Source organism: Pristiophorus japonicus, chromosome 3, assembly GCF_044704955.1.
Source record: "Pristiophorus japonicus isolate sPriJap1 chromosome 3, sPriJap1.hap1, whole genome shotgun sequence".
Classification (NCBI taxonomy): Eukaryota; Metazoa; Chordata; class Chondrichthyes; family Pristiophoridae; genus Pristiophorus; species Pristiophorus japonicus.
This window is the reverse complement of record NC_091979.1, coordinates 121,959,473-121,986,738: the sequence shown is the minus strand read 5'-3', so window position 1 is coordinate 121,986,738 and position 27,266 is coordinate 121,959,473. Positions and strand designations below refer to the sequence as shown.

Genomic DNA, 27,266 nt, shown 5'->3' with positions numbered 1-27,266 from the left:
ACTACCATAAGATTTGAACCAATGTTCCCTGGATTAATAGTCCAGTAACAAAACCATGACACAGCCATAAAATTTATATATAAACACACATAAGAACAAGAAAAATCACACTATTCTGGTTGTTCAAAGTTTTGAGATGTTATTAAAGAATTTGGTGAATATAATAGTTGAATAGTAAGTCTTCAACGGAAAAGGCCTTTTATTGTAGGACTCATTTGTTTTATGTGTAGCAATGTCTCTTGAGCTCCTGGCTGAGTCCATGATTTTGTTTAGCAATTAAAGTAATTGGCCTCCACGGCTGACGGTTAATTATGGGGAAATCTGCCAGCGGCTGTGGAACGGAGTCTGAGTATTATGAAGTGACAAGTTATTAGTGAAGCAGCCTGCAGTGCGAAGTGTAACATGTCAGCTTCACTCTGACACCTAGTCAACAAGACAAGCTGCTGTGCTTCCAAGAAGCAGACACCAAAGCACAACAAGGTTCGCATGGGGTCTTTCTTCCAAAGAATTTACTGCAGCCAATTGTTATTTCTTTCCATTATCCTTCTGTTTACCAATTGGAACATTTGTTATTTATGTGTCTTTTAAAATCTCTGAGGCTCAATTTGGTGACATATTTAAAAAATATTTTTAACTCACTGCTGGTTTTTCTGACCCATAGCAAGCAAATGAAAAATTCAAAGTAACACCTGTTAGAATTAATCAAAAGCCTGTGTTTCATAATCACGAGGTTCCTTCCCAATGTTCACAGAAGAAAGCTGGAAGCTGTGGGTATAAAACAACGCCACTGCTATTAAGTGTCAGATTTTCACCCTTGTAACTGGCTCCCATTCTAATGGATTCTGTAGCTTTATTTAAAAAGGAGGGAAACAACTGACATCGAAACTTAATTGCAGACATTAATATAAATCACACTAATCCTAGTAAAAAAGCAATTGTATTTGCCTCTGTCTTTTAATAACAGAAATGCAAGATCTCAACAATAATTTCTCAATTTCAAAATATGTATCTTTACAAGAACATAAGAAATAGGAGCAGGAATAGGCCATTTGGCCCCTCGGGCCTGCTCCGCCATTTAATAAGATCATGGCTGATCTGATCATGGACTCAGTTTCACTTCCCTGCCCGCTCCCCATAACTATTCCCTTATCACTCAAAAATCTGTCTATCTCCGCCTTAAGTATGTTCAAAGACCCAGGCTCCAGAGCTCTCTGGGGCAATAAATTCCACAGATTTACAACCCACTGAGAGAAGAAATTCCTCCTCATCTCAGTTTTAAATGGACGGCCCCTTATTCTGAGACTATGCCACCGAGTTTTAGTTTCCCCCATGAGTGGAAATATACTCTCTGCATCCATCTTGTCCAGCCCTCTCATTGGGCTCAATTTTCCCAAAAGCTTTTTTTTGGCGTAGTTGAAGAGTTACACCTATTATTTTGGGGCCCAAGTACGTAAAAAAAATTTTTTCTAAGTTTCCCCGTTGGATTTCATCATTTTGGCATGGCCTAACCTTAGTTCTGGGAGTGGAGCCTTGATCTACGCCAAAAAGATCAGGTTGCCATGGTAACCAGGGACACAATGCGAGCTGAGGCTGCAAAGTGAAACATACAGCCAGCTCTCAACACATTAAAACATAATGCATCAACTTCACGGGAGCCAAGGTGCAGATCCACGTGGACTCAGATGCAAGACCAGTCCATCATAAAGCTCGGGCAGTGCCCTATATGATGAGGGAGAAGGTTGAAATTGAACTGGACAGGCTCCAGCGTGAAGGGATCATATCACCGGACGAATTTAATGAATGGGCTAGCCCCATTGTTCCTGTGCTGAAAAGTGATGGCACAGTCAGAATCTGTGGAGACTACAAGGCTATGATCAACAGGGTTTCAAAACAAGATCAGTACCCGTTACCTGATGACTTGTTTGCGACGCTAGCCGGAGGGAAGTCATTCACAAAACTGGACTTCACGCAGGAGATGGTCGAGACGTCGATGAGACTTACGTGCATTAACACGCATAAAGGACTGTTTATTTACCACAGGTGCCCATTTGGAATTTCCTTGGCTGCAGCAATATTCCAGAGGAATATGGGAAGTCTACTGAAGTCCGTTCCCAGAACCGTTGTGTTCCAAGATGACATCCTGATCACAGGTCGTGACTCCAAGGAACATCTGAACAACCTGGAAGAGGTTCTACTGCATTTGGACAGAGTGGGACTCAGACTTAAACGCTTGAAGTGCGTATTCATGGCACCGGAGGTCGAATTCCTCGGGAGGAAAATCGCTGCTGATGGCATCAGACCTACTGACGTGAAAACCAAAGCCATCAAGAATGCCCCCAAGCTGCAGAACGTGACAGAGCTGCATTCATTGCTGGGTCTACTCAACTACTTTGGTAACTTCCTACCTAAATTGACCATCTTTCTTGAACCACTGCACATGCTATTGAGAAAAGGCAAGAACTGGGTGTGGGGCATTGCAAGACAGAGCTTTTGAGAAAGCCACCAATCTGCTTTGCTCGAACAAGCTGCTGGTACATTATGACCCATGTAAACATTTAGTTTTGGCCTGTGACGCATCGTCATATGGAATTGGTTGCGTGTTACAACAAGCCAATGAGTCAGGGAAACTTCAACCTGTCGCATATGCATCCAAATGTTTGTCCAAAGCAGAAAGAGCCTACAGTTTGGTAGAAAAAGAAGCTTTAGCGTGTGTGTATGGTGTTAAAAAGATGCATCAATACCTGTTCGGTCTGAGGTTCGAATTAGAGACCGATCACAAGCCCCTCATTTCGTTGTTTTCCGAGTGCAAAGGTATCAATACCAATGCTTCATCCCGCATCCAAAGGTGGGCGCTGACATTATCTGCCTATGATTGTCATTCGCCACAGACCTGGCACAGAGAATTGTGCCAATGCTTTGAGCCAGTTACCGTTGCCCACACCGGAGGTGGAAACACCACAACCTTCAGATTTAATGTTAATCATGGATGCTTTTGAGAGTGAAGGTGCCCCTGTCACAGTTCAACAAGTTAAGACCTGGACCAGCCAGGACCCGATATTAGCGGTGGTAAAAGGTTGCATCCTCAAAGGGGATTGGGCTGCCATACCTAAGCAAATGTGCAAGGAGGCCAAGCCGTACATTCGTCGCAAGGACAAACAGTCTATTCAAGCAGATTGTATATTGTGGGGTATTCGAGTTGTAATGCCTAAGAAAGGGAGAGAGAAGTTTGTGCGTGAGTTACACAGCACACATCCTGGTATAGTGATGATGAAGGCCATCGCCAGGTCCCATGTATGGTATCCAGGAATTGATTCTGAGCTGGAAGCATGTGTGCATCAGTGCAACATCTGCATGTGGCTCAGCAAAGCACCAGCGGAATCGCCGCTGAGTCTGTGATCATGGCCATTCAAACCTTGGTCCAGAATCCATGTAGATTTTGCAGGTCCCTTCCTGGGCAAGATGTTTTTAGTGGTGGTGGATGCTTATTCAAAGTGGATAGAATGCATAATCATGTCATCCAGTACGTCCACAGCAACCATAGAGAATCTTAATGTCATGTTCGCGACACATGGTCTGCCTGACATAGTGGTGAGCGACAATGGCTTGTGCTTCACCAGTCAGGAGTTTCAGGAATTTGTAAAACTTAACGGCATAAAACATGTAAGGTCAGCACCGTTCAAGCCTGCGTCCAACGCGCAAGCAGAACGTGCAGTACAAATTATCAAGCAAAGCATGAGGAGAGTAACCCAAGGGTCACTGCAGACCCGCTTGTCTTGCATACTGGTGAGTTACAGGACAAGACCCCACACATTCACAGGGGTCTCGCCTGCTGAACTCATGATGAAAAGTGGTCTTAAGACCAAGTTATCTCTTGTATACCCGGAGTTAAGTAATCATGTTGAATACAGAAGACAGAGTCAACAAGGGTACCACGATCGCACAACTGTGTCATGCGAGATTTCTGTTAATGATCCTGTATATGTGTTGAATTATGGTCAGGGTCCCAAATGGATCACTGGTACAGTCATGGCCAAGGAGGACATCAGAGTATTTGTTATTAAGCTCAAGAATGGGCAAACTTGCAGAAAACACATGGATCAAACAAAGCTGAGGCACACCGAAGAGCTAGAGCAGTCAGACTAAGAAACCATTGACAATCAACCAACCTACCAGCAGCCTTCAGTGGACTCAAGTGTCATCAGTGAACTTGGAATTTCCATCACGGACTTGTTCAATAAAAATGGACTTTCAATTCCTGACATGGCCACTGCCAGCCCAACAAGTCAGCCATCCAGCCACCAGCCACAACAGACTCCGTACATTCAACCAAGGCCGGAATCGATCTGAAATGGTCAACTCGGGAACACAAAGCACTGGACTGTCTCAACCTGTGAAAGACTGTGATAAGAGCTCAGAGAAGGGTATTGTCGTGTATATACATGCTGTTTGTAGCCACCAGATGGTGTCATTGTTGGAGGCCACTGAGCAACACACACATGGTGCTGCTCTGGTATAAAAGGCCAGCCATTTTGTGAGTCAGGCACTTTGGGCCGTAACAAAGCAGAGCCAAGGTTGTACCTTGTTCAGTTAAACAGTACTCAGTTTGTACCTTTATTGCATACATATCACTTACCTCCAATTATTAAAGCCAGTCCCGCTCCTCCGCCCCTAGCCCTGGCCGAAGGGCTTGCCGGTCCGTTCCCCTGCCCCTAGCCGGTCCGCTCCTCTGCCCCTAACCCTGGCCCCGAGTGTCTTGCTGGTCCGCTCCCTAGCCCTGGCTGAAGTAACTGCCGGTCTGCTCCCCCGACCCTAGCCCTGACCCCGAGTGCCTTGCCAGTCCGCTCCTCCGCCCCTAGTCCTGGCCGAAGGGCTTGCCGGTCCGATCCCTGCCCCTAACCCTGAGTGCCTTGTCGGTCCGCTCTGCTGCCCCTATCCCACCCCCTCTCTTCTCCATCCACACCCTCTATCTTCCCCCCCACACCCCGTTTCTTCTCTCCCACCTTTCTCTTTCTCCCCACCTCTCTCTTCACCCACCCCCCACCTCTCTCTTCACCCATCCCCCACCTCTCTCTTCCTCGCCCTCCACCTCTCTCTTCGCCCTCCACCTCTCTCTTTGCCCTCCACCTCTCTCTTTCTCCCCCCACCTCTCTCTCTCCCTCTCTCTTACCTTTCCTGCTGCTGCTGTCCAGGCATCTGCTGCACTTACCTGTGCCAATTTCCTGACCTGCACCGATTTGTTTATCTCTACAGATGGTTTTTCTGCGAGGCCACATACGCTGGCCTAAGGAGAACTCAAGTAACTCTCAGCTTGCTTAAATGGCCAGAATTGGCGCGGGTGGCTGGTTACGCCCCCTTTGGCTAAAAAAAAAACTTACCTAAAAAAAAATCGTAACTAACTGAGTTATGCTGGTGCAAGTTGGTTGGGGAATCTGTTGTTTTTTAACTTAGGTCACAAAAAGCAGCCTGCTCCAAAAAAATGGCGCAAATCACGGGGAAAATTGAGCCCATTATCTTATGTTTCAATAAGATCACCTCTCATTCTTCTGAACGCCAATGCATATAGACCCAACCTACTCAACCTATCTTCATAAGTCAACCCCGTCATCTCCAGAATCAACCTAGTGAACCTTCTCTGAACAGCCTCTAATGCAAATATATCCTTTCTTAAATACGGAGACCAAAATTGCATGCAGTACTCCAGGGGTACCCTCATCAATATCCTGTACAGTTGTAGCAGGACTTCTCTGCTTTTATACTCCATCCCCCTTGCAATAAAGGCCAACATTCAATTTGCCTTCCTGATTACTTGCTGTACCTGCATACTAACTTTTTGTGTTTCATGCACAAGGACCCCCAGGTCTCTCTGTACTGCAGCACTTTACAATTTTTCTCCATTTAAATTATAATCTGCTTCTCTTTTTTTTATTTCTGCCAGAGTGGATAACCTCACATTTTCCTACATTATTCTACATCTGCCAAATTTTTGCCCACTCACTTAGCCGGTCTATATCCATTTGCAGATTTTTTGTGTCCTCCTCACAATTTGTCTTCCCACCCATCTTTGTATCATCGGCAAACTTGGTTACATTATACTCGGTCCCTTCATCCAAGTCATTAATATAGATTGTAAATAGTTGAGGCCCCAGCACTGAACCCTGTGGCACCCCACTAGTCACTGTTTGCCAACCGGAAAATGACCCGTTTATCGCGACTCTTTGTTTTCTGTTAGTTAGCCAATTCTCTATCCATGCCAATATATTACCCCCAACCCCGTGAATTTTTATCTTGTGCAGTAACCTTTTATGTGGCACCTTATCAAATGCATTCTAGAAATCCAAATACACCACAGCCACTGGTTCCCCGTATCCACCCTGCTCATTACATCCTCAAAGAACTCCAGCAAATTTGTCAAACATGATTTCCCTTTTCTAAAACTATGCTGACTCTGCTTGATTGAATTATACTTTTCCAAATGTCCTGCTATTGCTTCCTTAATAATGGACTCCAGCATTTTCCCAAAGACCGATGTTAGGCTAACCGGTCTATAGTTTCCTGCTTTCTGTTTGCCTCCTTTTTTAAACAGGGGCGTTAAATTTGCGGTTTTCCAATCCGCTCGGACCTCCCCAGAATCCAAGGAATTTTGGTAGATTACAACCAATGAGTCCACCATCTCTGCAGCCACTTCTTTAAGGACCTTAGGATGCAAGCCATCATGTCTAGGGGACTTGTCTGCTTTTAATCCCATTATTTTACCGAGTACTACTTTTTTAGTGATAGTGATTGTATTAAGTTCCTCCGTCCCTATAGCTCCTTGATTATACACTATTGGGATGTTCTTAGTGTCTTCTACTGTGAAGACCGATGCAAAATATTTGTTCAACGTCTCTGCCATTTCCCTGTTCCCCATTATTAATTCCCCAGTCTCATCCTCTAGGGGACCAACATTTACTTTAGCCACTCTTTTCCTTTTTATGTACCTATAGAAACTCTTACTATCTGTTTTTATATTTTGTGCTAGTTTACTTTCAGAATCTATCTTCCCTCTCTTTATTATTACCATCAGAAGAACTGGTGAAATTACTTTGGTTATATTTGTAATTCTAAATATTATAATTTTAGAATGAAGGCAGTGTTAAAAAGCAACACGTTTTCTGATGAGATTTATAGGATTGTTTGAATAGACTAACATTGCTCAATGAACATCGTTATTTCTAGTCTATGAAAGTAATATTTCATGAATGGAAAATGATGATGTAATGTATGCAAATAACATCCAGTTCTTTGGAAGATTTATATACACAATATCCACTGCATTTTCTTTATCAATACACTCTAATTTCCTCAAACAACTCTATTAAGTTTGGGTCCCTTGGGTTCATGTGGTTTACAGCATTAGTCCAAACATGGACATGAGCTGAGTTACACAGGTGAGGAAAGAGTAACTGTCAACCGAATGTGGTACCAAGGAGCCCTAGTAAAATTGAAATTAATGGGGATCAGAGGGGAATCTCTCCAGGTGCCGGAGTCATTCCTGCCACAAAGGAAGAAGGAGTGGTTGCTGTGTTCTTCAAAGCAGCGTCCTCAGGCCAACTATCTTCAGCTGCTTCAGCAATGACCTTCCCTCCATTATAAGGTCAGAAATTAGACTGTTAATAATTTCACATTATAAGGACAGGTCAGAGGCTGCGTATTCTGCGTCAAGTGGCTCACTTCCCAACTCCCCAAAACCTCTCTACCATCTTCAAGGCACAAGTCAAGAGTGTGATGGAATACTCTCTACTTGTCTGGATGAGTATAAGATCTCAGAGGGACCATGGTTCCAAATGATTCATGACCCGTATTAGGGACAGTGATTTAACTTTATTTAGCACAAGCAATACATTGCAGTATTCAAGTAGCAGTTTTCAGAGTATAATTGAGACTTATATTACCATCATCATCATCATCATCATAGGCAGTCCCTCGGAATCAACGAAGACGTGCTTCCACTCTTAAAATGAGTCCATAGGTGGCTGAACAGTCCAATACAAGAGCCACAATCCCTGTCACAGGTGGGACAGATAGTTGTTGAGGGTAAGGGAGGGTGGAACAGATTTGCTGCACACTCTTTCCGCTGCCTGCGCTTGATTTCTGCATGCTCTCGGCATTGAGCCTCGAGGTGCTCAGCACCCTCCCGGATGCACTTCTTCCACTTAGGGCGGTTTTGGCCAGGGACTCCCAGGTGTCAGTGGGGATGTTGCACTTTATCAGGGAGGCTTTGAGAGTGTCCTTGTAACGTTTCCTCTGCCCACCTTTGGCTCGTTTGCCATGAAGGAGTTCTGAGTAGAACGCTTGCTTTGGGAGTCTCATGTCTGGCATGTGGACAATGCAGCCTGCTGAGTGGAGCTGATCAAGTGTGGTCAGTGCTCCAATGCTGGTGATGTTGGACTGGTCGAGGACGCTAATGTTGGTGCATCTGTCCTCCCAGAGGATTTGTAGGATCTTGCAGAAATATCGTTGGTATTTCTCCAGCGTCTTAATAGAAACATAGAAAATAGGCAGGAGTAGGCCATTCGGCCCTTCGAGCCTGCACTGTCATTCAATGAGTTCATGGCTGAACATGCAACTTCAGTACCCCATTCCTGCTTTCTCGCCATAACCCTTGATCCCCAATGCTCTCTCTTTGCTTTCTTAATTTCCTTTTTAATTTCACTTAATTGCATTTAATTTTCACTTAATTTCAATTGCACTTCCTGCAGTATTAAGCATCTCATCACTACAATAATTCTTGTAAATCTAATCTCAATATGTTTGACTCTTTCCAATAAAATCAATCATTCTTATTTTCCATTGGTTATATCTAGGGAGGAAGATCTCTATAATTGGCACTCTAAATTAACATAGTACCAAATCCACATAGTATTCAGCTGACAGTGCTTGAACAAAGTGTTGGGTAAATTGCTCACAACATAAAGCAAAACCTGTGGAGATGCCAGGGATTGAACCCAGGGCCTCATACATGCGAAGCATGCGCTCTACCACTGAGCTACATCCCCACTGTCTTGAGGTGTCTACTGTAGTAATGATTCCACGAGGGTATGGTACTTAAACTGTGCAGACCTGCAGTCCTTTTTTAGCAGCTCCTGAGTGACAACAACAAGCTGTGTGTTCCTTTTTATACTGGGTTACCTGCCATGTGCAGGCAACCCCTGGGTCTCCAGCAACAGCACCCTCTAGTGTACTGGTACGATGTGTACAGTACAAGGGGACATTCAATGTTGCATACAGTGAACAGGCATGCCTACACAACAATACTGCCCCTGAGCATTTTTCTTATCCTAGTTGTCATGACCAGGGAAGGTGATCAGTGGTGGGCTATGGGAGGTTGTGGTGAGGGTTGTGTGGTTCCCTGTGCTTGAGGCTGGCCTTGTCCGTTTCCTCTCCCTCACACACAATCCAAGTGGGTGTCACTGTTGTGGGATCCCTCGGGGAGGTAGCCACAGCAGCAGTGGGTGGTGCGTATATACTGTGATGTGGGTAGTTATGGGGTGGTGGGCAGGGCCACAAGACTGGGTGGGCTCCTTGCCCACCAATGGGGATGAGGGTCAGGTCATCTCGGGGTTTGCCAGGGAAGCTGGAGGATATTGGCCTCATGCTTCTGGTGTTGGCCCTGGTGGCCAGGGGTTGTAGGGCTGGTCTGGTGCAGGTTGCCATTGGTGGTGGCTGGGCTGCCCATTGACCACTGTCCCTGTAGTGGGTCTGCTCCCACTGCCTGTGTGTGTGTCCTGCAAGGGGCATCACATTCGTTCCAAAGGTCCAGGCTGCATGGTCAGGTAGCCTGCTGGACCTGGGAGTCTCCCACAGGGGGATTCCATTGGCATCGGCATGGTCCCTGTAGGACCCAATGTCCTTTGGCAGTGTCCTACCAGTATACATGACACCTTGGCTCTGATCACACATAGTCGAGCCTGCATTATACATTCTAGCACTTGCATCACTTTTGGGTGTTCTGGTTTCAACAGACATGGTTACATTGGGCATTTCACAATCTCTATCATTATTGTTACGCATAATAAACTTATTCTTAACCTTACTGACACCTGCATTCATCTCATTAGTCACATTAGTTAAACCAGCATCACAATTCATGGTTACATTGCATACATTTTCATATTTGCACCCTTTAATTGCATCTTTAGCTTTAAGGTCCGTGTACTCAAATAGTTGAAACTTCCCCTTTAAATTTTTTTGGTTACCGGTCTCCTTTAAGGGAGCCTTCAAATCCGATTGGCCGCTCGATGTCACCTGATGCTCCTCCATGTTGACTCGTGGCATGGAGGGGGCCATTTTGAATGCAGGTCTGCTGCTTGTGGTGCTGTAGCCATTTTGTGGTGCTCTTTTCTTCCACATGCTTGTGGTGCTGCAGCCATTTTGTGGTCTTGTTGCAGGCAGGCTGTGGTGTTCTTTTCTTCCAAAGCACCACTTCGCCTGATGTGGACCCGGTTCATCCAATTCCTGCCCAGCAGCGTGGGACCGTCGCCGGCTACAATCCACAGGGGGAGTTTGTGCAACACGCCGCCCTGGGAAACCTGGATGTCCACACTGCCAACAATTTGGATTTTACCTTTGGTATAGGTGCGCAGCTTTGCCTGGACAGGAGACAGTTTTGGTCGAGTGGCAGGATTCCTCCAAATTTTTTCAAAGGTCTTTCGGCTCATCACAGACTGGCTCACCCCTGTGTCGATCTCCACGGAGACTGGGACCCCATCGATGTCCACTTCCATCATCCACAGAGAACTTCCAGTGGAGCAGGTAAAGATTCCATACTCTTCTTCCAGGTTTTGAGCAACTTCATCTTCATCTGTGTCGGAGCCCCGGTGATTAGCCAACTCATCTGAAACACAGTGAGTACAGCCTTTTCTGCACATTCTCTGAAGGTGTCCTTTTTCTTTGCAGCCTTTGCATGCATAGTCTTTATAGCGGCACTGGTGGACCCTGTGGTTTCCTCCACACCGCCAGCATGGGGCCATCGGTTTGCCCCATGTGGCTGACTCAGGGTTGCGGGACTCAGGGCAGCATTTCTGCCTTTAGAAGTATCCATGCGGGGCACTGCGCTCGCCGGTTTAGAGTCCTGGGTCAGTATTCGCCTGGAGTCGTTAACCAAAACCATGTAGACCTGACTCACTTGAATTGCTTTTGCAGGGTGACCATGATGTCAGCCGAGAGCTATTTGTATAGGAGGCCTTCGTGGCCGATTCCGATGACAAATATGTCCCTTCGTGCTTTATTAAGGTGGTCGCCAAACTCTCATGGTGCAGCAAGTCTTCTTAAGTGTGCAGCATACTTGGCAATTTCTTGACCCTCAGGTCGCCGGTAAGTGTAGAACCGGTGCCTGGCTGTGAGGATGCTTTCTTTCAGTTTTACTTGTTCCTGTATGATTGTTACAAGTTCCTCATAGCTCTTGGCGGTTGTCTTCTCTGGGGCTAGTAAGTCCCTGACGAGACCATAGATGTGGGCCCACAACTGCTAAGCAGGATGGCCCTGCGTTTGTTCGGCAGTGTGGCCGGTGTGTCCCCATCCAGGTCGTTGGCTATAAAGAAGTGTTCCAATCTTTCCACAAAAGCGTCCCAACCTTCCCCCTCTGTAAATTGCTGAAAGTTGCTGAGGTTAGACATGTTGAGCATGTAGTTCGTGATCCCGTATTCCCGTCGCCAGTTGTGGTGTATGTAGGAACCTTTAGTAATGACTCCACGAGGCAGGGTATGGTACTTAAACTGTGCAGACCTGTAGTCCTTTATTAGCAGCTCCTGAGTGACGACAACAAGCTGTGTGTTCCTTTTTATACTGGGTTACCTGCCGTGTGCAGGCAACCCCTGGGTCTCCAGCAACAGCACCCTCTAGTGTACCGGTAAGGTGTGTACAAGGGTACATTCAATGTTGCATACAGTGTTACAGACATCACACAGTGAACAGGCATGCCTACACAACATCTACTGTACAAGGTCCAAGTCTCTGAGCTCTGCAGGATGGCGGGTATTACTACAGCCCTGTAGACCATGAGTTTGGTGGCAGATTTGAGGGCCTGGTCTTCAAACACTCTCTTCCTCAGGCGGCCGAAGGCTGCACTGACCACTGATACTCTGGGTAGAAGCCGTAACCATGAGTAGGCTGCACCGTGTGTCTCTTGTCTCTCATCCCTCCACGTCTCCCGGGTGTCTCCTTGATATATCCAGTAATTTTCTACTCCTGAAATCTTCACCAATTTGTGGCTGTTAAGACTGTCTTTTATACTCTAATCTCATTCATTCAAAACCTCCACCGAGTTTGGTCAGACCTAAGTTCTGCCCATGTACCGTCGAAAGGACCACTAAGATCCTGACGGTACTTTGGACGGATGTTTGGTGGAAAAATGGGGGAAAAAAATGCCCGGTGGAAAAAATGGGCGTTACACGGCAATTCTGGGCCGCAGCGGGTGGTAGGTTGGATTCTGAGCAGCAGCAAGCGATAGTTCGGATTCTGGGTGGCAAATGCGATGCTCGGCAAAGTAACGCTGAGGATAGAGGCAGGCCCAGGGAGGGGGAACGGGAAAAAAAAAATGTCAACAAATGAAAAGATAGCTATTACAAATCCTTCAGAGGACCGTATCCATCAAAATCGATGCAAAAGAAATGAAGAAAACAAGTGCACTAACCTTTACTTGCAGGCTTTCATATTTACCGTTCAGGTAAGACCTGCCTCCACGCGGTGGTCTTTTCTGCTGCTGGAGCGGAGGACCACCCGGACCAATCTCGGGAGGGAGTGGGCGGGAGGACTTTTGTCAGCGTTGCACATCAGCGGACGCTCCCCAGCGGTTTTCTCTCCTCGCCCGCGTGAGGGCTTCACCAAACTCGTTCGGAGGGTAGAGCATCCAAAAAACAGGGAGACTACCGAGAAAGCTCGACCGCAGCCGGCGGTAAGTCCACCAAATTCTGGCCCCATCACTAGCTGACCACCAAACCCAAAATCCAATCATAAAGATGCCATATTCATAGCACCCTCGTTTACACAGGTTTTAGCCTTCTGACACTCTTACATCATCTGTTTTTGACCATCAAGACTCTCATCTTGATGGTCAGTACAAAAGGTACACATCTCCATAGGTTGTGATCCAGCCCCTGCTGTTGACCTTTGTTTTTATAATTCATTGCGGCTGTTATAACATTCCAGCACAATGGAAACTGCAGCTAACCTTGGTTCCCAGGCTAGTTGTACTCTACGTCTCATCCTTACTGTTGGCTAATATCCAACTTCACCCACAGCCTCACTATTCAACTATAGCAATTCTCTTTCTCACTCCAGACTGGTTACAGCTTACTCACAAACTTTTAATTATAAGCAAAAGGGTTATGTTGTACATAATTCAGGTTATCATTGCATATAGTTGATGATTACAGACTTTTATATTTAATCCTTACACATGATTATAGATTTATTACTGATAAGATATTAATGATAAGATAATAAAGCAAGTATTCTAAAAAAATAACTAATTCATCATAATCTTATATGAGTCATCATCATTATCATCATCATAGGCAGTCCCTCAAAACCGAGGAAGACTTCCTTCCACTCTAAAAGTGAGTTTTCAGGTGACTGTACAGTCCAATATGGGAATTACAATCTCTGTCACAGGTGGGACAGATAGTGGTTGAAGGTGTTATGTATGCAACCCTATGTAACCAGCATTCTACCGCCACCAAAGGGCATATATGTTGGAGCCCCAAGGGATCCCAGCATTCCTTGGTAGCACTGTATATAAGCAGGCCTTCCATGCTCTACCAGCACTCTGGAGTTAGAATAAAGAGACTAAGGTCACATTTACTCACGTCCACAGTACTCAGTCACATTACTCTATTCGGGACATAACAACTGGCGATGAGATAGCGAACCATCACACGAAAATGCAGAAAACTGTTGAAATGTGGAGAAATTCTCAGAAGGGGATGATTGGGAGGCCTTCATGGAGCAACTCGATCAATACTTCGTGGCCAATGAGCTGGAAGGGAGTATGAATGCTGCCAAACGAAGGGCGATCCTCCTCTCCGTCTGCGGGGCAACAACCTATGGCCTCATGAAGAATCTTCTTGCTCCGGTGAAACCAACGACCAAATCGTATGAAGAACTGTGTACGCTGGCCGGGAGCACCTAAATCCGAAGGAGAGCGTTCGGATGGCAAGGTATCGATTTTACATATGTCAACGGTCTGAAGGCCAGGAAGTGGCGAGTTACGTCGCCGAACTAAGGCGCCTTGCAGGACATTGCAAATTTAATGGATTCCTGGAGCAAATGCTAAGAGACTTTTTTATGCTTGGCATTGGCCATGAGGTTATCCTTCGCAAACTATTGACTGTTGAAACACCGAACCTGAGCAAAGCCATAACGATAGCCCAGGCATTTATGTCCACCAGCGATAACACCAAACACATTTCGCCGCATAAAGATGTTTCAGCAAGTACTGTACACAAAGTAACATCGTTTTCAGGCAGGAATGCACATGGTAGAACATACACGCCTGCAGCTGCACGACCTCAGATGACTGAGTCCACCATCAAGCGTTAATGCGAGGCAGTTAACACCTTGGCGCTGCAGAGGTGATCATCGAGCCCATCAATGCCGCTTCAAACATTCTGCGTGCAAAGGCTGTTGAACAATGGGACACCTCCAGCGAATGTGCAGACGAGCTGCAAACCCTGCAAACCACCACGTTGCAGAGGAAGACCGATCCATGGCGGATCAAACTGAACTGGAGACTCAAACCGAGGAGGCAGAAGTGTACGGGGTACACACCTTCACCAGGAAATGTCCACCAATCATGTTAAAAGTTGAACTGAACGGAATTCCAGTATCCATGGAATTGGACACGGGTGCGAGTCAGTCCATCATGAGCAAAAAGGCCTATGACAGGCTGTGGTGCAGCAAGGCACACAGGCCCAAGCTGAGCCCCATTTCACAGCAAGCTGAGAACTTACACTAAAGAGCTTATCCCTGTAATTGGCAGCGCAGCAGTAAAAATCTCCTATGATGGAACAGTGCACGAACTACCACTATGGATAGTACCAGGAGATGGCACTACATTGTTCGGCAGAAGCTGGCTGGGAAAAATCCGCTGGAACTGGGACAACATCTGAGTGCTTTCGTCCATCGACAATGCCTCATGTGCCAGGTTCTGAGCAAGTTTCTTTCGTTGTTTGAGCCAGGCATCGGAAGTTTCTCAGGTGCGAAGGTGCAGATCCACTTGATTCCCGGTACACGACCCATCCACCACAAAGCACGGGCGGTGCCATATATGATGAGAGAGAAAGTGGAGATCGAGCTGGACAGGCTGCAACGAGAGGGCATCATCGCACCGGTTGAGTTCCATGAGTGGGCCAGTCCGATTGTTCCAGTTCTCAAGGGCGATGGCATGGTCAGAATTTGTGGGGACTATAAAGTAATGATTAATCGTTTTTTGCTGCAGGACCAGTACCCGCTACCCAAGGCAGACGACCTATTTGCAACGCTGGCAGGAAGAAAGACGTTCACCAACTTGGACCTGACCTCGGCCTACATGACGCAGGAGCTGCCGGAATCTTCGAAAGGCCTCACCTGCATCAACACGCACAAAGATCTGTTCATCTACAATGGATGCCCATTTGGGATTCGTTCGGCCGCAGCTATTTTTCAAAGGAACGGAGAGTCTGCTAAAGTCATTTCCGCACACCGTGGTTTTCCAGGACGACGTACTGGTCACGGGTCGGGACACCATCGAATACTTGCAGAACCTGGAAGAGGTTCTAAGTCGGCTAGATCGTGTGGGACTCAGGTTGAAACGCTCGAAGTGTGTTTTCCTGGCGTCAGAGGTCGAGTTCTTAGGGAGAAGAATCGTGGCAGATGGCATCAGACCCACCGACGTCAAGACAGAGGCCATCAAGAACGCGCTGAGACCACAAAATGTGATGGAGCTGCGGTCGTTCCTGGGACGACTCAATTATTTTGGTGATTTCCTACCCGGGTTAAGCACCCTGCTAAAACCTCTACACGTGTTGCTGCGCAAGGGAGAAGACTGGGTATGGGGGAAATCACGAGACAGCTTTTGAGAGCCCGAAATCTGTTATGTTCCAACAAACTGCTTGTCCTGTATGATCCTTGTAAACGTTTAGTGCTAATTTTTGATTGCGATGCGTCTTCGTACGAGGTCGGTGTGTGTTACAACAAGCAAACGAATCGGGAACATTGCAACCGGTCGCTTATGCGTCCAGGAGCTTGTCCAAGGCCGAAAGGGCCTACAGCATGATCGAAAAAGAAGCTCTGGCATGCTTTTACGGGGTAAAAAAAATGCATCATTATCTGTTTGGGCTTCAGTTCAAATTAGAAACTGACCATAAGCCGCTCATGTCGCTATTCTCAGAGAGCAAAGGTATCAATACCAATGCCTCTGCTCGCATCCAAAGATGGGCGCTCATGCTGTCTGCATATAACTATGTAATTTGCAACAGGCCAGGCACAGAGAACTGCGCTGACACCCTCAGTCAGCTACCATTGCCCACCACTAGGGTGGAAATGGCACAGCCTGCAGACTTGCTCTTGGTGATGGATGCATTTGAAAATGAAAAGCCACCCATTACGGCACGTCCATTGCCACCATCGAAAACCTACAAGCCACGTTTGCCACGCACGGGCCTGCCTGACGTCCTTGTCAGCGACAACGGGCCGTGCTTCACTAGTGCTGAATTCAAGGAATTCATGACCCGCAATGGGATCAAGCTCTGTTCAAGCCTGCATCCAAAGACCAGGCAGAACGGGAAGTCCAAACCATCAAGCAAAGCTTGAAACGTGTGTCAGAAGGCTCCCTGCAGATCTGCCTGTCCCGAGTCCTGCTCAGCTACCACACCAGACACCACTCACTCACCGGGGTTCCCCCAGCCAAACTGCTCATGAAAAGGGCGCTCAAAACAAGGCTCTCTCTCGTCCACCCTGATCTTCATGATCACGTCGAGGGCAGACGGCATCAACAAGGCATGTACCATGATCGCGCAAATTTATCACGCGATATTGAAGTCAATGACTCTATGTTTGTACTCAACTATGGATACAGTCCCAAATGGCTTGCTGGCAATGCCATAGCCAAAGACGGGAGTAGGGTGTTTCAAGTCAAACTCGCAAATGGACTAACTTGCAGAAAGCATTTGGACCAAACCAAACTACGATTCACAGACAGCCACGAGCAACCTGAAGAGGACACCACCAACTTCGACCCTCTAACACACACACAAGTGGCAACCGATATCACGGTTGACCACGAAGCTGAACTCATCATCCCCAGCAGCCCAGCAAGGCCAGCTGTGCAGCAGCCCAGCGAAGAACCAACCAACTCGCCTGCACCTGCATTTGTACCGAGACGATTAACTAGGGAGCGAAAAGCCCCAGATCGTCTCGCCCTATAAATAAGTGTACTATTGACTTTGGGAGGGAGTGATATTATGTATGTAACCCTATGTAACCAGCATTCCACCGCCACCAGAGGGTGCATCTGTTAGAGTCCCAAGGGATCCCAGCATCCCTTGGGAGCACTGTATATAAGCAGGCCTCCCATGCTGTACCAGTACTCTGGAGTTAGAATAAAGAGACTAAGGTCACACTTACTCACGTCTACAGTACTCAATCACATTACTCTATTCGGGACATAACAGAAGGAAAGGATGGGTGGGGAGTCTGGCTTGCTGTACGCTCGTTCCGCTGCCTGCGCTTGTTTTCTGCATGCTCTCAGCTACGAGACTCGAGGTGCTCAGCGCTCTCCCGGATACTTTTCCTCCACTTAGGGCGCTATTTGGCCAGGGATTCCCAGGTGTTGGTGGGGATGTTGCACTTTATCAATGAGGCTTTGAGAGTTTCCTTGAAACGTTTCCTCTGCCCACCTGGGGATCACCTGCCGTGTAGGAGTTCCGAGTAGAGCGCTTGCTTTGGGAGTCTTGTGTCGGGCATGCGGACAATATGGCCTGCCCAAAGGAGCTAGTTGAGTGTGGTCAGTGCTTTAATGCGGGGGATGTTGGTTTGATTGAGAACACTGGCGTTGGTACGTCTATCCTCCCAGGGAATTTGCAGGATCTTGCGGAGACATTATTAGTGGTATTTCTCTAGCGATTGGAGGTGTCTGCTGTATATAGTCCACGACTCTGTGCCATACAAGAGGGCGGGTATCACTACAGCCCTGTAGACCATAAGCTTGGTGCCAGATTTGAGGACCAGATCTTCGAACTCTCTCTTCCTCAGGCGACCGAAGGCTGCACTGGCGCACTGGAGGTGGTGTTGGACCTCATCGTCAATGACTGCCCTTGCTGATAATAGGCTTCTGAGGTATGGAAAATGGTTCACGTTGTCCAAGGCCGTACCGTAGATTTTGATGACTGGGGAGGCAGTGCTGTGTGGCGGGGTCATGTTGGTGGAGGACCTTTGTCTTACGGATGTTTAGTGTAAGGCCCATGCTTTCATATGCCTTGTTGAAGATGTTGACAATGAGTTGGAGTTCAGCCTCTGAATGTGTGCAGAATCTAGCATCGTCCGCGTACTGTAGTTCGACGACAGAGGATGGGACGGTCTTGGATCTAGCCTGGAGGCGATGAAGGTTGAACAGGTTCCCACTGGTTCTATAGTTTAATTCCACTCCAGCGGGCAGCTTGTTGAACGTGAGATGGAGCATTGCAGCGAGGAAGATCGAAAAGAGGGTTGGCGCGATGACTCAGCCTTGCTTGACCCCGGTGGACCCCTGGACGTGGTGGATCATTGGTCAGGATCACGGCTTGCATGTCATTGTGGACCAGGCGGAGGATGACAAGAAACTTTTGGGGGCAGCCGAAACGGAGGAGGCTGCTCCATAGTCCCTCGCGGTTAACAGTGTCAAAGGCCTATATGAGGTCAAAGAAGACCATGTACAAGGGTTGGTGCTGTTCCCTGCATTTCTCTTGCAGTTGTCACGCCATGAAGATCATGTCCGATGTACCTCTTAGTGGACGGAATCCGCACTGTGGCTCCAGGAGGAACTCCTCAGCCACAGGGGGAGGACAGTTGAGGAGGAATCTAGCGATGACTTTCCCAGTGCCCGCAGCAGGGAGATTCCTGTGTAGTTGCCGCATTCAGACTTGTCCCCTTTTTTTAAAGTTGGTCACGATTACGGCTCATACATCTGTTGCCCTTGTCCTTCTAGGTGGTGGAGGTCAAGGGTTTTGGAGGCACTGCCAAAGATGGCTTGGCGAGTGCATCCTATAGATAGTACACATTAAAGTCATAGTACGCCGGTGTTGGAGGTGTTAGATGCTTAGGCTACTGGATGAGGTGCTGATCAAGCAAACTGATTTGTCCTTGGATGGTGTCAAACTTCTTGAGTGTTGTTGTAGCTGCACTCATGCTCCATCGCGCAGCATGCTACATGCCACCATCTCAGCAAAGCCCCAGCCCTGCACGAGGTAGAAAAGACCATCCATCAGCTCAAGAACAACAAGGTATCAGGAGTGGATGGAATCCCCGCTGAGATGGTGGCATGTAGCATGCTGCGCGATGGAGCATGAGTGCAGCTACAACAACACTCAAGAAGTTTGACACCATCCAAGGACAAATCAGTTTGCTTGATCAGCACCTCATCCAGTAGCCTAAGCATCTAACACCTCCAACACCGGCGTACTATGACTTTAATGTGTACTATCTATAGGATGCACTCGCCAAGCCATCTTTGGCAGTGCCTCCAAAACCCTTGACCTCCACCACCTAGAAGACAAGGGCAACAGATGTATGAGCCGTAATCGTGACCAACTTTAAAAAAAGGGACAAGTCTGAATGCGGCAACTACACAGGAATCTCCCTGCTGCGGGCACTGGGAAAGTCATCGCTAGATTCCTCCTCAACTGTCCTCCCCCTGTGGCTGAGGAGTTCCTCCTGGAGCCACAGTGCGGATTCCGTCCACTAAGAGGTACATCGGACATGATCTTCATGGCGTGACAACTGCAAGAGAAATGCAGGGAACAGCACCAACCCTTGTACATGGCCTTCTTTGACCTCATATAGGCCTTTGACACTGTTAACCGCGAGGGACTATGGAGCAGCCTCCTCCGTTTCGGCTGCCCCCAAAAGTTTCTTGTCATCACCTCCACATTCCTCTCCAATCACACACCATCCTGAGTTACGATTATAGCCATTCCTTCATCGTCGTTGGGTCAAAATCCTGAAACTCTCTAACTCTCTATCACACAGACTGCTGCTGTTCAAGAAGGCAGTCCATCAACACCTTCTTAGGGCAATTAGGGATGGGTAATAAATGTCGACCTTGCCATGAAACCCACATTCAGAGAATGAATAAATAAATCGACAACTTACGTTTCCCTAATTAATGCAAATGTTTCTAAGTGATTATTAATTTTAATTTTATCTCGTATATTGTAGTATCCAGAAGTTTATCCACTTCTGATGTTAGGCTAATTGGCCAATAGGTAACAAATGTTACCAATAGATACCCTCCAGATGAGTTCCATAAGCAGTTTGGACACATTACTGTGAGTTAAAACATAATGCTCGATATCTGCCACACGGAAGGCTTAGTTGTATAACTGTTACTTTGAGGGTGAAGAGCGTGCTGGTGCAGAAGGAATAAAAGGGAGAGTGGCCAATGTATAACCTTGCCTACTCTCATCAGGTCATTAAACTTTTTGCAGTACTGGTCTGCAGTCCTGGGGAGTGAGACAGTTGGTATCTCTCTGCACATGGCATGAGTGACCTTTTTGGCTAGTTCCCTGCCATGGATATCCAGCACTTTATCTCTCCTTGTCTATTTAATTTAACCTGGTTACACTGCTCTGATAAAGAAGACCCTGATTTCTTTTTCTTTTCGACATTCTTGTATAGTGGCATTAAAAACAGTCATGAGACACCAGCTCAAGCTAACTGACAGTTACTGACATTGAACCAACCACTGTTTCTCATTACTTGCTCCTCTCCCAGACTTCTACTGCAATCATCAGCCAGAATTGCCCTTTTTATAGGCTGTGCTCCAATTTCAATGCATCCCAGCACAATACTCTGGTTTTACACCAATCATTACTTTAAGCAAATGAGCTGACCCATGACATTCTGGTGTAAACATCTCTTCAGACCATCAGGACAAGTTAGTTTTCCATTGGCATGAAAGTGGTGCAACTTACAATGTGGACTTTTGCTGTTTAATGTGCGGAATGATAGTTCTGTGGTGAAGGTTCTTTAAAGGGGCATTCCACGTTTCAGGATTTTCTAACCATTATTCCACACAAAGCATTTGGAACAAGAGTTACTTTTCAATGTTAGGTCCTCAAAGCAAAATGATTTCATGCAAGTTTAAAAAAAAAGAAATAGAGAGACAGACGATTGTTAAAATGCTAATAAGCTAAGCTTTGGTGGTACTTCCCTAGAGATTGTAAATAACCAGCAATTTCTTAGCCTGACTTGGTAATCGGCTATGCCTACAACATCATAAAACCAGAGATATAGCTAATCAGTCAGATTTTTAAACAAAATCTGCAAGGACAAGCTCTGGTCATATTCGGAAGGACAATGCAGGAGCACAGTTAGAAGTTATTTAGCTGAAGTTAAACAAGATGACCTGTGGGAATGCACAGTCTGTTTCTTACTTTTGTATTATTATGCAAACACAAGTTATACTGATTGAATTAAGTGAGTTAGATTATAACTGTTGCTCTGTATGTTCACATGCTGTGAAATAAAGCAGCTAAATGATTTGCATTTGACTTTGTTTTACCATGTGTTTTCTTGGTTCAGCTTTAAGATTGAAGAAGCACACGATGACATACAGTCTATAATGCAAGGGGGACACATTATACATTTTCAAAGTTACACTATCAAATCAGTAGATATTGGGCAGTGAGAGTCCATTCTGGAATTGTAGAGGCATGGGATCTGCTTACAGGAGTGACTGACGCCACTAAACCCAAGAAGGTATTTGTGGCAGATCCCCAACTTGTAACAGATTATAACTGGGTCTCATGATTCAAGCAGCAATTGACATAAATGGATCAGTCGCCTTTGTGAAAATCTCAACTTCGGTCCAAACTGGCCCATGATAACGTCATAACAATGACCCCACATGATGGCCATAGGGAGCAGTCCAACTGCTCCTTTTCATTCAAACAATTTTGCTTGAAGCTAGTATGGCAAGGGAATATACATTAAATGGTAGGACACTGAGAAGTGTAGAGGAACAAAGGGACTTGGAGTGCAGGTCCACAGATCCCTGAAGGTAGCAGGCTAGGTAGATAAGGTGGATAAGAAGGCATACGGAATACTTGCCTTTATTAGCCGAGGCATAGAATACAAGAGCAGGAGGGTTATGCTTGAACTGTATAAAACACTAGTTAGGCCGCAGCTAGAGTACTGCGTGCAGTTCTGGTCACCATATTATAGGAAGTACGTGATTGCACTAGAGAGGGTACAGAGGAGATTTACAAGAATGTATTTCTTATGTTCTTATGTTGACTGGACTGAAGAATTTTAGCTATGAGGAAAGACTGGATCGACTGTTTTTTTTTTCTTTGGATGAGATGAGGCTGAGGCGAAACCTTATTGAGGTGTATAAAATTATTAGGGGCCCGGATAGAGTGGATAGGAAGGACTTGTTTCCCTTAGCAGAGGGGTCAACAGCTAGGGGACATAGATTTAAAGTAATTGAAAGGGGGGTTTAAAGGAGATATGAGGGGAAATTTCTTCACCCTTAGGGTGATGGGGTTTTGGAACTCACTGCTTGAAAGGATGGTAGAGGCAGAAACCCTCACCACATTTAAAAAGTACTTAGTTGTGCACTTGAAGTGCCGTAACCAGCAGGGCTATGGATCAAGAGCTGGAAAATGGGATTAGGCTGGATAGCTCTTTATCTGCCGGCGCAGACACGATGGGCCAAAATGGCCTCCTTCCGTGCTGTAAATTTCTATGATTCTATGATATATAGCTACAACTATACAAAGCCCTGGTTAGACCACATCTGGAGTACTGTGTACAGTTCTGGCCACCGCACCTTAGAAAGGATATACTGGCTTTGGAAAGATTGCAGCACAGATTCACAGAACATTACCAGGGCTCCAAGGGTTAAATTATGAGGAAAGATTACATAAATTAGGCCTCTATTCTCTGGAATATAGAAGTTTAAGGGGTAATTTAATTGAAGTTTTTAGGATTTTGAGAAGAACTGATCGGGAGAATCGTTTTCCAAGGGAGTATAGGACAAGGGGACATAATAAATCAGAGCCAGGCCATTCAAGAGAGAAATTAGGAAACATTCCTTCACACAAAGGGTGATAGAAGTATGGAACTTACTCCCACAAAAAGCAGTAGATGCTAGTTCAATTAGTAACTTTAAATTTGAGATCGATGGATTTTTGCTAGGAGCCAAGGGAGTGGATGTAGTTAGGATACAGATCAGCCATGATCTCATTGAATGGCGAACAGGTTCAAGGGCCTACTCTTGATCCTATGTTCCTATGGATTAGATATATTTATACTGATTCCCCCCCCCCTTTCATTATGTTAATTTGATTCTTTGATCACTAATGAAAAAAATCTTCTATTGTGAACCCTCAATCATGTGGTACAGCAGTTAACACAAAAATATGAAATAGTCTAATTGAAATGACACAAGTGATATTACAACAGTTCAGAGGTGGTAATGAACAGATACTTCCTCCTCCATGCAAATTTAATTTTTATTACATGAGATTTTGAATTTTGGGGATTGCATTTCATTAATCAGATTAATTTATAATTACTGGTGGGGAATGGAACACTTTCCATTTCAGACACCCAAAGGGAAATTTTAACCCAGGTGAGTGGGCGGGTGCACATTTAAAATAGCCTGAGAGTACTTGCCATCCAGTTCCCACTTAATTCCCACCAGCTGCCATTTTAATGTGCTATATGTTTAAGGAGGCCGAGGTGCCCACAAGAAGCAGGCCTAATGAATACATTCAAATCAGGTTCCAATTATGTCATTAAGACCCCGATGGCAGCCTACATCTCTGGGTCCCAATAGTAAAGTCTGGACCTTTGCTGCCCCGGGCATCATTCCCACCAACGGCTCATCTTTGTGCTGGTGGGCGGCCTCCAGACCCTGTGATTTTGACCTGCCTGAAGTCGGTCACCTGCCTCTTTCCACCCATTTTAGGTGGGCAGCTGGTTGTGGGACGTAAGTGAGGGCCAACCATTCAAAATCAGCCTAAGTATCCCACAGAGACTCCTGGACCGGAAGACTAGCCGCACTCTGCAGCCTCCCACCAGGAAATTCAAATCCACCCTTCAGTGTTATGCACTGAGCATTCCCTGGTCAGATATAGAATAAAGCTCCCTCTACTCTTCTCCAACAATAAACCTCATCCTCAACTTTAGAAGACCACCCCTACTGCACCAGTGTTCCATTTCCCACAGCAGCCATCCTTTGCTGTCTCTGAGGGACATTGCCAATTAGTATCAAATTGGGGACTATTTTGTGCTGTAGGCCCATGCACATTAGGGCCTTGAAATTGGCCTCCTTGGAGCCTACTGTTATCGCCTCTGAGGGACGATAATGGGATGATAACATCAACTCCCGCAATATTTGGTGGGAGGTTTGTAGCAGCAGCACGGCATTGTGCCCTGATCTCCTTCGCCCGGATATTGCGACATCATCACCGTGTGCATTACCCTGGACCCGGACTTGGGTTCCGACCCCTGCAGCATCGCAGGTGAAAACACCAGCAGCTGCAGGAGGTGTCTATCGGAAGATCGGGAGCTTAGAGGGCGATGATTAAAGGCCAAGGTGGCCAAGGTAAGTTTAAAAGAAAACGTAACTGCTCTCTTTCACGTTTGCTGCCGTTCTTCTTTGCCCTGATTGATCAGCCTGGTACTCTGTTTCAGTGCATCGGGCTGATCGGGCTGGGTCGCGACTGCCATCGCGGAAAAGGTAAGTTTTTATTTTGCAGAGCCTGCAGCGATGGCCCTTCCCTTTAAGTGAGGGAAGAAGTCTTTTAATGCGGCAGTGTGGCCCAGCGTGCAGTGCTGCTCAACTTACCATCCCATCTGCTGCCTCGTGCTCTTCAGGAAGGAAGAGGAATTCCTGATTTAGCACTGCACTCCCTTCCTGGAGCACTACCCCCGAATTTTTTTAAGTAGAAAAAGATTAGCACCTGGCGCTAATTTTTTCTACTTTTTTAAAAGTTAACACCCCAAACAGGGTACTCCTGAATTTCTCCCCATAGGTATTAGATTGAGATTGCCCAAATGAATTTCACATAGTACCCTCGCAGCCAGTGGACAGAAAAGAGTTTCATCCCATCAGTCTGGCTGAATTTGAATACAGGTCGAATAGGTGAAAGGCCTATGTAATCCCAACTTTTAAAGTAGTGATTTATATAATGTTTCCTCAATTTGGAAATTGATTTTCAAAAAATCTTTTAAGATATAAATTCTGATGCTGTTAATGTACTTCCACATCAATCATGAGGCAATATTCAGGCATAAAATCTTCTGAAGATTAAAGATTTTACATTTTTAAAAGAACGAAGCACAGTGTTGATGAGTTAGGAAGCATTCGCAGATATTGTTTACATGCTTAGACTTCATTGATTTATAGATTGGGATTTTAAACAAAATTAACATTGAATTAGATCCAGTCCTTCATTTAAATACTCCACAGATGAAACAGCAGCTAATATTTCTGTGACTTTCTAATGAAAACAATAAACCGAGTTGAAGATAATGGTGTAAGGCAGACCTGAAAAAAACACAAAGGACACATACAGGTTACAGGGTAGAGTGAAAATTTCAGGGTACATGATGATGATAGTACAGAAAGCTACACTAAAAGGCCGTTAATGAACACTAAGGGATAGATAGAAGACAGATCTTTGAAATCACAAATTATAGAGAGAGCGGGGGAGGTGGTATTTTTTATGTATGTAATAACTCGATAGACTGAATGATGTAAACTAACACAGGTACAAACCTGGCTTTGCTTTATTAGGGCCCAAAGTGATTACATTACACGATGGCTTGCCTTTTATACCTGGGCCGCGCACACATGCGTACAGCCCAATGACCTCCAGCAGTGGCTAGTAACCCCAAGCATACATACATGACAATATCCTCCTTTAAGATATTAGTAACAGTCCTTTTACAAATTGAGATGGTCGGGGGCTTTCCGCTCCTGAGTTGAACGTCTCAGTTCAACTCCAGCCTTGGGCGAGCGTTCAGAGTCTATGACTGGGGGCTGGGTAGCCGATCTGATGGGAGTGGCTATGACCATGTCAGGGATTGAAAGTCCAGATTCATTGATGACAGCGGAGTCCTCTGATGACTGAGGGTAGGTTGGTTGGTCACTGATTGTGTCTTCCTCAGACTGTTCCGGTTCATCCGTGTGCCGCAGCTTTATCTGATCAACATGTTTCCTGCATGTTTGTCCATTCTTGAGCTTGATGATAAACACTCTGTTACCCTCCTTGGCCATAACAGTACCGGCGATCCACTTAGGACCTTGACCATAATTTAGTACATACACAGGATCGTTAACAGAAATGTCGTGTGACACAGCAGCGCGATCATGATACCACTGCTGACTTTGACGTCTGTATTCAACATGATCGTTCAAGTCAGGGTGGACAAGAGGGAGCTTGGTCTTGAGACCTCTCATCATCAATAGTTCAGCAAGGGTGACCCCGGTAAGCGTGTGGGGTCTTGTCCTGTAACTAAGCAATATGCATGACAAGCGAGTCTGCAGTGAACCTTGCGTTACACGTTTCATACTCTGCTTGATGATTTGGACCGCACGCTCTGCTTGACCATTAGATACGGGTTTGAGTGGTGCTGACGTCACATGTTTGATACCATTGAGTTTCATGAACTCTTGAAACTCCAGACCAGTGAAACAAGGTCCGTTGTCGCTTACAACGATGTCGAGCAGACCATGAGTGGCAAACATGACACAACGGCTCTCAATGGTAGCTGTGGATGTACTGGATGACATGATTATACACTCTATCCACTTGGAATATGCATCCACCACAACTAAAAATATCTTTCCCAGGAAGGGACCTGCAAAGTCGATGTGGATCCTGGACCATGGTTTAGATGGCCACAACCACAGACTCAGCGGCGATTCCGCTGGTGCTTTACTTGGCTGCATGCAAGTTTTGCACTGATGCACACATGATTCCAGATCAGAGTCAATTCCAGGCCACCATATATGAGACCTGGCAATGGCTTTCATCATGACA

At 46.1% G+C, this 27,266-nt stretch overlaps 1 protein-coding gene and 1 non-coding gene across 3 annotated transcripts in view; one reads left to right on the top strand and one right to left on the bottom strand.

Annotated features, from left to right (window-relative positions):
- The window catches only part of pde11a (phosphodiesterase 11a), a 609,195-nt gene that overhangs the window by 199,460 nt on the left and 382,469 nt on the right, over nucleotides 1-27,266 (top strand). The window lies entirely within an intron of this gene.
- trnaa-cgc (transfer RNA alanine (anticodon CGC)) lies at nucleotides 8,964-9,035 on the bottom strand. Its single transcript has one exon. It is a non-coding gene; the product is annotated as a tRNA-Ala (tRNA).